Source organism: Bison bison, unplaced genomic scaffold, assembly GCF_000754665.1.
Source record: "Bison bison bison isolate TAMUID 2011002044 unplaced genomic scaffold, Bison_UMD1.0 scf7180017864183, whole genome shotgun sequence".
Lineage (NCBI taxonomy): Eukaryota > Metazoa > Chordata > Mammalia > Artiodactyla > Bovidae > Bison > Bison bison.
This window is the reverse complement of record NW_011494755.1, coordinates 6,151,096-6,158,758: the sequence shown is the minus strand read 5'-3', so window position 1 is coordinate 6,158,758 and position 7,663 is coordinate 6,151,096. Positions and strand designations below refer to the sequence as shown.

The 7,663-nt window shown below is 42.4% G+C and overlaps 1 protein-coding gene across 1 annotated transcript in view; it reads right to left on the bottom strand.

Annotated features, from left to right (window-relative positions):
* Positions 1-7,663, bottom strand: part of LOC104991163 (paralemmin-2) — a 517,429-nt gene that overhangs the window by 509,101 nt on the left and 665 nt on the right. The gene's annotated exons all lie outside the window — the stretch shown is intronic.

The following is a 7,663-nucleotide window of genomic DNA, read 5'->3' as shown; positions in this document are numbered from 1 at the left end:
GCACCCCACACCAGTACTCTTGCCTGGAAAATCCCACGGACAGAGGAGCCTGGTAGGCTGCAGTCCATGGGGTCGCTAAGAGTTGGACACGACTGAGCGACTTCACTTTCACTTTTCATTTCATGCATTGGAGAAGGAAATGGCAACCCACTCCAGTGTTCTTGCCTGGAAATCCCAGGGGCGGCAGAGCCTGGTGGGCTTCAGTCTTTGGGGTTGCACAGAGTCGGACATGACTGAAGCGACTTAGCAGCAGCAGCATACCCTTTCTAAAGCTCTTCCACTGCAAAGTATCTATAATATCATTCACGAACTTACTGTGACATAGACATTCCTAAGAATTCATTGGAAAAAGATATGTATGATTTTCTAATAACAATGACATTTGGTAGTTCCCAATATTATTTTCATAGGAACACAAGATTCATTGATTCATTCAAAGATATGGTAAAGGCAAGTTTTCTATCTGCAGGAAACCTGCTGAAAGGAACTAAAAGAATGAAAAATCATAAATAAAAATTGATCTACTATGAAGCTAGCAAAGAGCTAGGATTCTCAAGTCGCAGATTATAAGAATTATCTGCCAAAGAGAGACAATTTTTAAAAGTTTTTTTATTTTGTATTGGCATATAGCAGATTAACAGTGTTGTAATAGCTTCAGGTGAACAACAAAGGGACTCAGGCAAACATATACATGTATCCGTTCTCTCCCAAATCTCTCTTCCATCCAGGCCACCACATAAGTGGTAGAATTGAGTGGAGTTCCATATGCTATACAACAGGTTTTTGTTGGTTACCCATTTTAAGTATAGCAATGTGTCCCTAACTATCCCTTCCCGCTGGCAACTATAAGTGCATTTTCTAAGTCTATGAGTTTCAAAAAGAGGATAATTTTTATTAAATCAACAGACAACCCTAAAAGGTGATCTCTACCTCTGTACATCTCAGAAGGTTTTCAAATTTCTTTTGTAACTAAGGAGACAGTCCAGAGAGGCCCAGTGTTGGAATGGTGGGGTGTGATGTGGAGGTCACGGGGACATGGGGAACATCTGTGTGGAGGGGCTGGTTCCACACCGGAGTAGTACAGGAAGTGACACCGAGCCCTCTATCTTCATTATCTATGAAAGCCTGAAAACTTAAAAACTAAACACAGAGAACTAGTCTGGAGGCAAGAGATGTAAGAAAGAAAATAACAATTACCTTTGAAGATGACTTGCCCCCTCCCCTTTGGGATGCTAAACAGAGTCAATTACGCAATGATAAATAAGCACCAAGCAGCTGTCTGTCTCCCCACCCCAACCCACACACACACACACACACACACACACACACACAAGTAAGCTGAGATGTGCGACCTGTGTGAGTGATGTGTTCACTCACTGCAAGGTATTTTTAGACCAGAAAACATTGCAGAGTTGTAAGAAATGTTTATGAGGCAAAACATCTCATCAAAAGTCACTGTGTCCCCCAAACACTGCCCTTATCCTTGTCACTTATTCTTGGACAAACAGCCGTTTTGGCTAGAATTACCTGCATTTGGAAATGAGTAATAAATAAAAATTTATCAACGTGCATAGATTCTATATACTTAACTATTATTTAACAAAAAGAAAAAAGAAAGGAAAGATTTACAAACAAAAGGCAGGTACATATATTTCAGAAAATGATACAAGAAATGGATGAAATTTTCAGATAAACTCTTCTCCACATATTCAAAGAAATTAAGTAAAGTATAAATGCTTTAAAAAAAAATCAGTGCAAAATGGACTGGCAGAGCCAGAAAATGAACAGAACAACAAAACCATTAAAGAAGTGAAAGCTACATTAAAATGAGTAAGGACTAAACAAATACTGCTAAAAAACAGTTACCTAGGGGATAGATTTTAAAATGTCACAAGAACTCATGGGAAAGTCAAGGGTAAAAAATGAAAGCAATTCAAAACAGTTATGATGGCAAGGAGTGAGTAATAGATGCACCTGCAGCAGATAACAGAATAAAATTTTTAATTGAAGGCTAGGAAGAAAATCCCTTTACAAAAAATAAAGGAAAATATGGATCTTCAGCAGAGAAGGCAATGGCACCCCACTCTAGTACTCTTGCCTGGGAAATCCCATGGATGGAGAAGCCTGGTAGGCTACAGTCCATGGGGTCGCTAAGAGTCGGACACGACTGAGCGACTTCACTTTCACTTTTCACTTGCATGCATTGGAGAAGGAAATGGCAACCCACTCCTGTGTTCTTGCCTAAAGAATCCCAGGTGAAGTAAGCCAGAAAGAAAAACACCAATACAGTATACTAACGCATATATATGGAATTTAGAAAGATGGTAACAATAACCCTGTGTACGAGACAGCAAAAGAGACACCGATGTATAGATCAGTCTTATGGACTCTGTGGGAGAGGGAGAGGGAGGGGGTGGAGAGATTTGGGAGAATAGCATTGAAACATGTATAATATCATGTATGAAATGAGTCGCCAGTCCAGGTTCGATGCACAGTACTGGATGCTTGGGGCTGGTGCACTGGGACGACCCAGAGGGAGGGTAGGGGAGGGAGGAGGGAGGAGGGTTCAGGATGGGGAACACGGGTATACCTGTGGCGGATTCATTTCGATATTTGGCAAAACTAATACAATATTGTAAAGCTTAAAAATAAAATAAAATTAAAAAAAAAAAAAAGAATCCCAGGGACGGGGGAGCCTGGTGGGCTGCTGTCTATGCGGTCGCACAGAGTCAGACACGACTGATGCGACTTAGCAGCAGCAGCAGCAGCAACAGCATGGATCTTCAGATCAAAGGAACATACCATTTTCCAAGAAAAACTGACACGGTAACTTATAGTGAGAAATATCACAAAAAAAGTTGCTAAACTTTGATGTTTAAAAATATTTCTGTCAGCACCAAGACAAAAAATATGAAATTGCCAGAGGAATTAACCAGGCTAGCCTCCGACTTCACCAGAACAACAGTCAAGGCCAGAACACAATGGAAAAATCTTATAGAATTATGGGGGGTGGGGGGAGGAATGTGATTGTATAATTTTATGCATTCAATTTGTTTGTTCATAAAAGCCACAGAAAGACTTTCAGGATATAACACCCTTGGGCCCTCCTAGAAAACAAAACCTTCCAACTGAACACTTAATCAACACAACATGCTCAGGAAAGAGGATGCCATTGGTGAAAGGGCTGATGGTGATCTGCACTCCGTTTAGATCCAAGATGAAAACGAAGCCCACACAGCAGTGTTCTGCCTCAGGACCTTTGCAACTGCGCTCCTTCTACAATGGGTCAACCTCTCACTTTATTCAAGTCTCTATTCAAACTCACCAACTCATAAATATGTTTCCTTACTACTCTGTCAAAAGTAACCCTCCCTTAGGGGTGGGAAGGAACGGATTGGGAGTTTGGGATTAGCAGATGCAAGCTATTATAGATAGAATGGATAAACAACAGGGTCCTACTGTATAGCACAGGGAACAAGATTCAATATCCTGTGATAAATCATAATGGGAAAGAATATAAAAAAGAAGATATATACATATAACTGAGTCATTTTGCTATACAGCAGAAATTAATTCAACAGTGTAAATCAACTATACTTCAATTAAAAGAAAAAAAGTAACCTGCTCTAATCAGCCTCCACTCTCCTACTGGGTTTTACTTTTATTCTGAACATTTATCACTTCCTGACATTAACATTTATATACATGTCCTCCAGGATTAAATAGAAGCTCCGTGAGGAGATGATCTGGCTCAGCTTTGTTCACTGTTGTAATCTCAGCACTTAGAACACAGACTCGTACATAAAGAAAACTCAATTAAATGAACTGTGAGAATTATATTCACAGTTCAAAACTGCAAATGTTCAAAACTTTGAAAAGGTAAAACTCACAATATAACTGCAACAAATGGCAAATAACAAGTGATGGTCTCTCATTTCCTCAGCTGTCAGAGTAAAGAACCTATCAAGTCTAAACTGGACACACTCTAGCAATTTAAAGAGTTCCCATGCTCTGTTCTCTTTGCCTTTCGGCTCCCAGACTGTTCTAGGGAAGTGTCTGACACAACCTTTAGGTGTGGAATCAAATTAGTATCTACAGTTCATGCCCACAAACACCCCGATCTTCCAGTTGACCAAACAATGAGGGCAGCCAATTACAATCACCTAGGACCCTCTCGGCTTGTGATAGAGATTTTTTTCCCTCATTTTAACTAAGATGCTCTTGTTTTATTAAAACCAATCATTCTCATGAATAAATGATTTTGCTTTTATTTTAACTCAGTGTCATTTTAAATAGTGACCTTGGCTTACTCAAAATGATCAGCTATGGGCACATAACAGTCTAGCTCTTAAAACTGATAATCTCTTCTCCAGTTGCAGACATTTAAAGCATTCTCATACTTGGCTATGACACATTCATTTGGTAAACTTTTTATTTTATATTGGAGTAGAACTGATTAACAATGTTGTGATAGTTTCAGGTGGACAGCAAAAGGAACTCAGCCATACATATACATGTATCCATTCTCCCCCAGACTCCCCTCTCATCCAGGATGCCACACAACACAGAGTAGAGCTCCCTGTGCTGTACAGTAGGTCCTTGTTGGTCACCTTCAGAAGGAGAGGTGCCGAAAGTTCTTTGGTGGCTCCACACACTTAGCCATCTCTGAACCATCATCCCCTCACTGCAGAACTCCAGCCACAGGACCCTTCCTCCAGTTCTTCCAACTTGCTGAGGTCTCTCCTGTCTCAGGGCCTTAGCACATGCTGTTTTCTCAGCCCAGAGTGCTTCTTCCATCTACTCTTTAACCAGCCAATTCCTACATTAGATTCTCCTTTAGATGTCACATTACATTTCAGTTCTTCAGTGGGGCTTTGCTAACCCCCTCAGTTCAGTTCAGTCGCTCAGTCGTGTCCGACTCTTTGCAACCCCATGAATCGCAGCACGCCAGGCCTCCCTGTCTATCACCAACTCCTGGAGTTCACTCAGACTCACGTCCATTGAGTCAGTGATGACATCCAGCCATCTCATCCTCTGTCATCCCCTTCTCCTCCTGCCCCCAATCCCAACCCCCTAACCTATATCCTCATCATTTTCTCTGTGTTTTTTCCTCCATCGCATTTATTGCACTTTACCAGTCAATTCTAAAGGAAATCAACCCTGAATATTCATTGGAAGGACTGATGCTGAAGTTCCAATACTTTGGCCCCCTGATGCGAAGAGCTGACTCATTAGAAAAGACCCTGATGCTGGGAAAGACTGAAGGCAGGAGGACAGCAGATTGAAAGATTGAAGGGGACAGCAGAGGATGAGATGGTTGGATGGCACCACCGACTCAGTGGATATGAGTTTAAGCAAGTTCCAGGAGTTGGTGATGGACAGGGAAGCCTGGTGTGCTACAGTCCATGGGGTCGCAAAGAATCAGACCCCAGTGACTGAACAACAACATAGATTCATTTGTGTTTACTGGTTTAACATCTATCCCTTCATTAGACAATGAACTCCAGGCAATAAGAATCATGACTGCTTCACTGACCAGTGCTAACCTCCACAAATACTTGTTGGTTAAATGAAAAAATAAAAGAAAGACATGAATTTCATTCCCTCTTTTATTATTTTTTTTTCCATAAACCTGAGTTGGATACAGTAAGAAAGGAGAATTGAGTCCTTATCTCACCCACATTTAAGGCAAGCTGTCCTATCTAGGATGAGTTTTGGAGCTGGTTTAGATTGAGGGGAAGGACAGGAAGTGGCAGGTGGGAAATTTCAAGGTAGGACAAAAAAAAGGTGGTATTCTGAAAGGGGAAGTAAAGAGTTATAAAGCAAATCATACGATTGACGCAAAGGGAGCGAGGCAAAGAACAGATAAACAGTTGGAAATGCGAGAGGTTAACTGGGAGATAAGGAGGGCTTTGGAACGTCACAGGGGAAGGCGAAAGCCAGGGCCAGGCCCATGGGGAGAAGAAGGCTGGATGAGGCCCCAGTTGGGATCCCATGGAGGGAGCAGAAGGGTATAATGAGAAAACTCTTCATTTTCAAGGAGTTCCAGGTGGGAGACAGGCACACCTGGAACTAAGCTTAGTGGGGGATGGAGAGGAAATAGAGGGAAGGTCTGAGGAGGTAAATGGACAAATCCTATATAGTTACTAAACTCTCACGCTCTAAGCCTGGCAGATGTGTTATATACATTAGAGTGTTAATATTAATGTGAAATCATAAAGATGAAAATTACTCCCCTAGCAAATAACTAGACCTACATTCAATCTCTTAAAACAGAATCTCTGGGTCAGAAAACAGCCATGATGATGGCAAGGTGACCAGTTTCTGCTCTGTATCCCCAAGCCTGCTGTGTCTTCTGGATGTCTGCATCTACAGTGGTATCTTAAAACTGTGCTACTCTCAGTTGCCCTTGGGACAGTGTGTTTCTTTAGCAATTGTCTGAAAAACAAAGCTAGGTGCCAACCTGAGACTCCATCAGATGTCAGTGGAAAATGCTGGAGACCACAGTAGTAATAATAATATTGGTAATCGATGCTATTGAGTTAGTTTGTGCTAGGTTCTGTTCTAAAAAACTTGGTATACACCAACGGGCTTAATCTTCACAAAAATCACATAAAAGTGTTGTTATTATCACCATTTGTTTCCAGAAATGAGGCCCAGAGAGACTAAAGTCATGGCAGCAAAGTGTAAAAGGACTCAAACCCTGCAAACTGACTCCGGAGCCTTGATCATTAGCTGCTTAAATCTGCATATACCTTACAATTGACAGAGCCCTTTAGCAGAGAAAGAAACATCTGATCCTCTCAATACTTCAAAATGAGAAAGGAACATCTTTACCTCCATTGTATAAATAGGGAAACTGAGGCTCAGAGACATCAAATTACTGGTGTAGGAAATCACCAGCACAAGGACCAGCCAACGCAGAGGCTGAAATCTACAACTCCTCATTGCTAAAATGCCACACCATCGCTCACTTCTGCGTTAGCAGCCTTGTTGGTGAGGATTAAATTGCATCTGCACAATCAGATATGAAAGGACGGAGGGAACATACTAGCTGCATCTGGGGTTTATTGGGTTTGGCATGAAAGCCCTAGTACCTGAAAACAGGACATTATCTCCGGGCTGAAATATGATTTCATACAGCGTCAGTGTCAGGGAGTATCCGTGGGAACAAACCGGGAGGAGAAGCTGACCAAGTGAGCCGGTATCTAATAGCTGGCTCCCAAAATGACTCTTTCTTGGCGCCTGGCGCCTGTCAGAGTGGCTCTGCTGCGGCAGCAGCCTGGAAGAGTGACTAAAAAGCAACGCAGGGAGGCCAAGAGAGAGGAGAGAGGAATCCCAGTCCGCACCTCCACCCAAGACCTTCATTGTGTCTTTGCTGGTTAACGCCCCTCTTGCCTTCGTGCCCTCTTCCCCATGCCTCCCATGCGGTGCCCACGGTGCCAAACGTTGTAATTTAACCTCGGCTGCTGGTCCTACTGTTCTGTCTCCTTTCTCAATTACTCCAGGAACAAATCAATTATTTGGGGGTCCTCATGGTTTCCAGTAGCCGGGGCACTGCAGCCCTGGCTCATATACCTCACTAACTCATCATGCTTCCATTACACGCTTCATATCAAGCTACATTTGCTTCTGATCCGCAGTGACCACCCCCCCCCCCCCC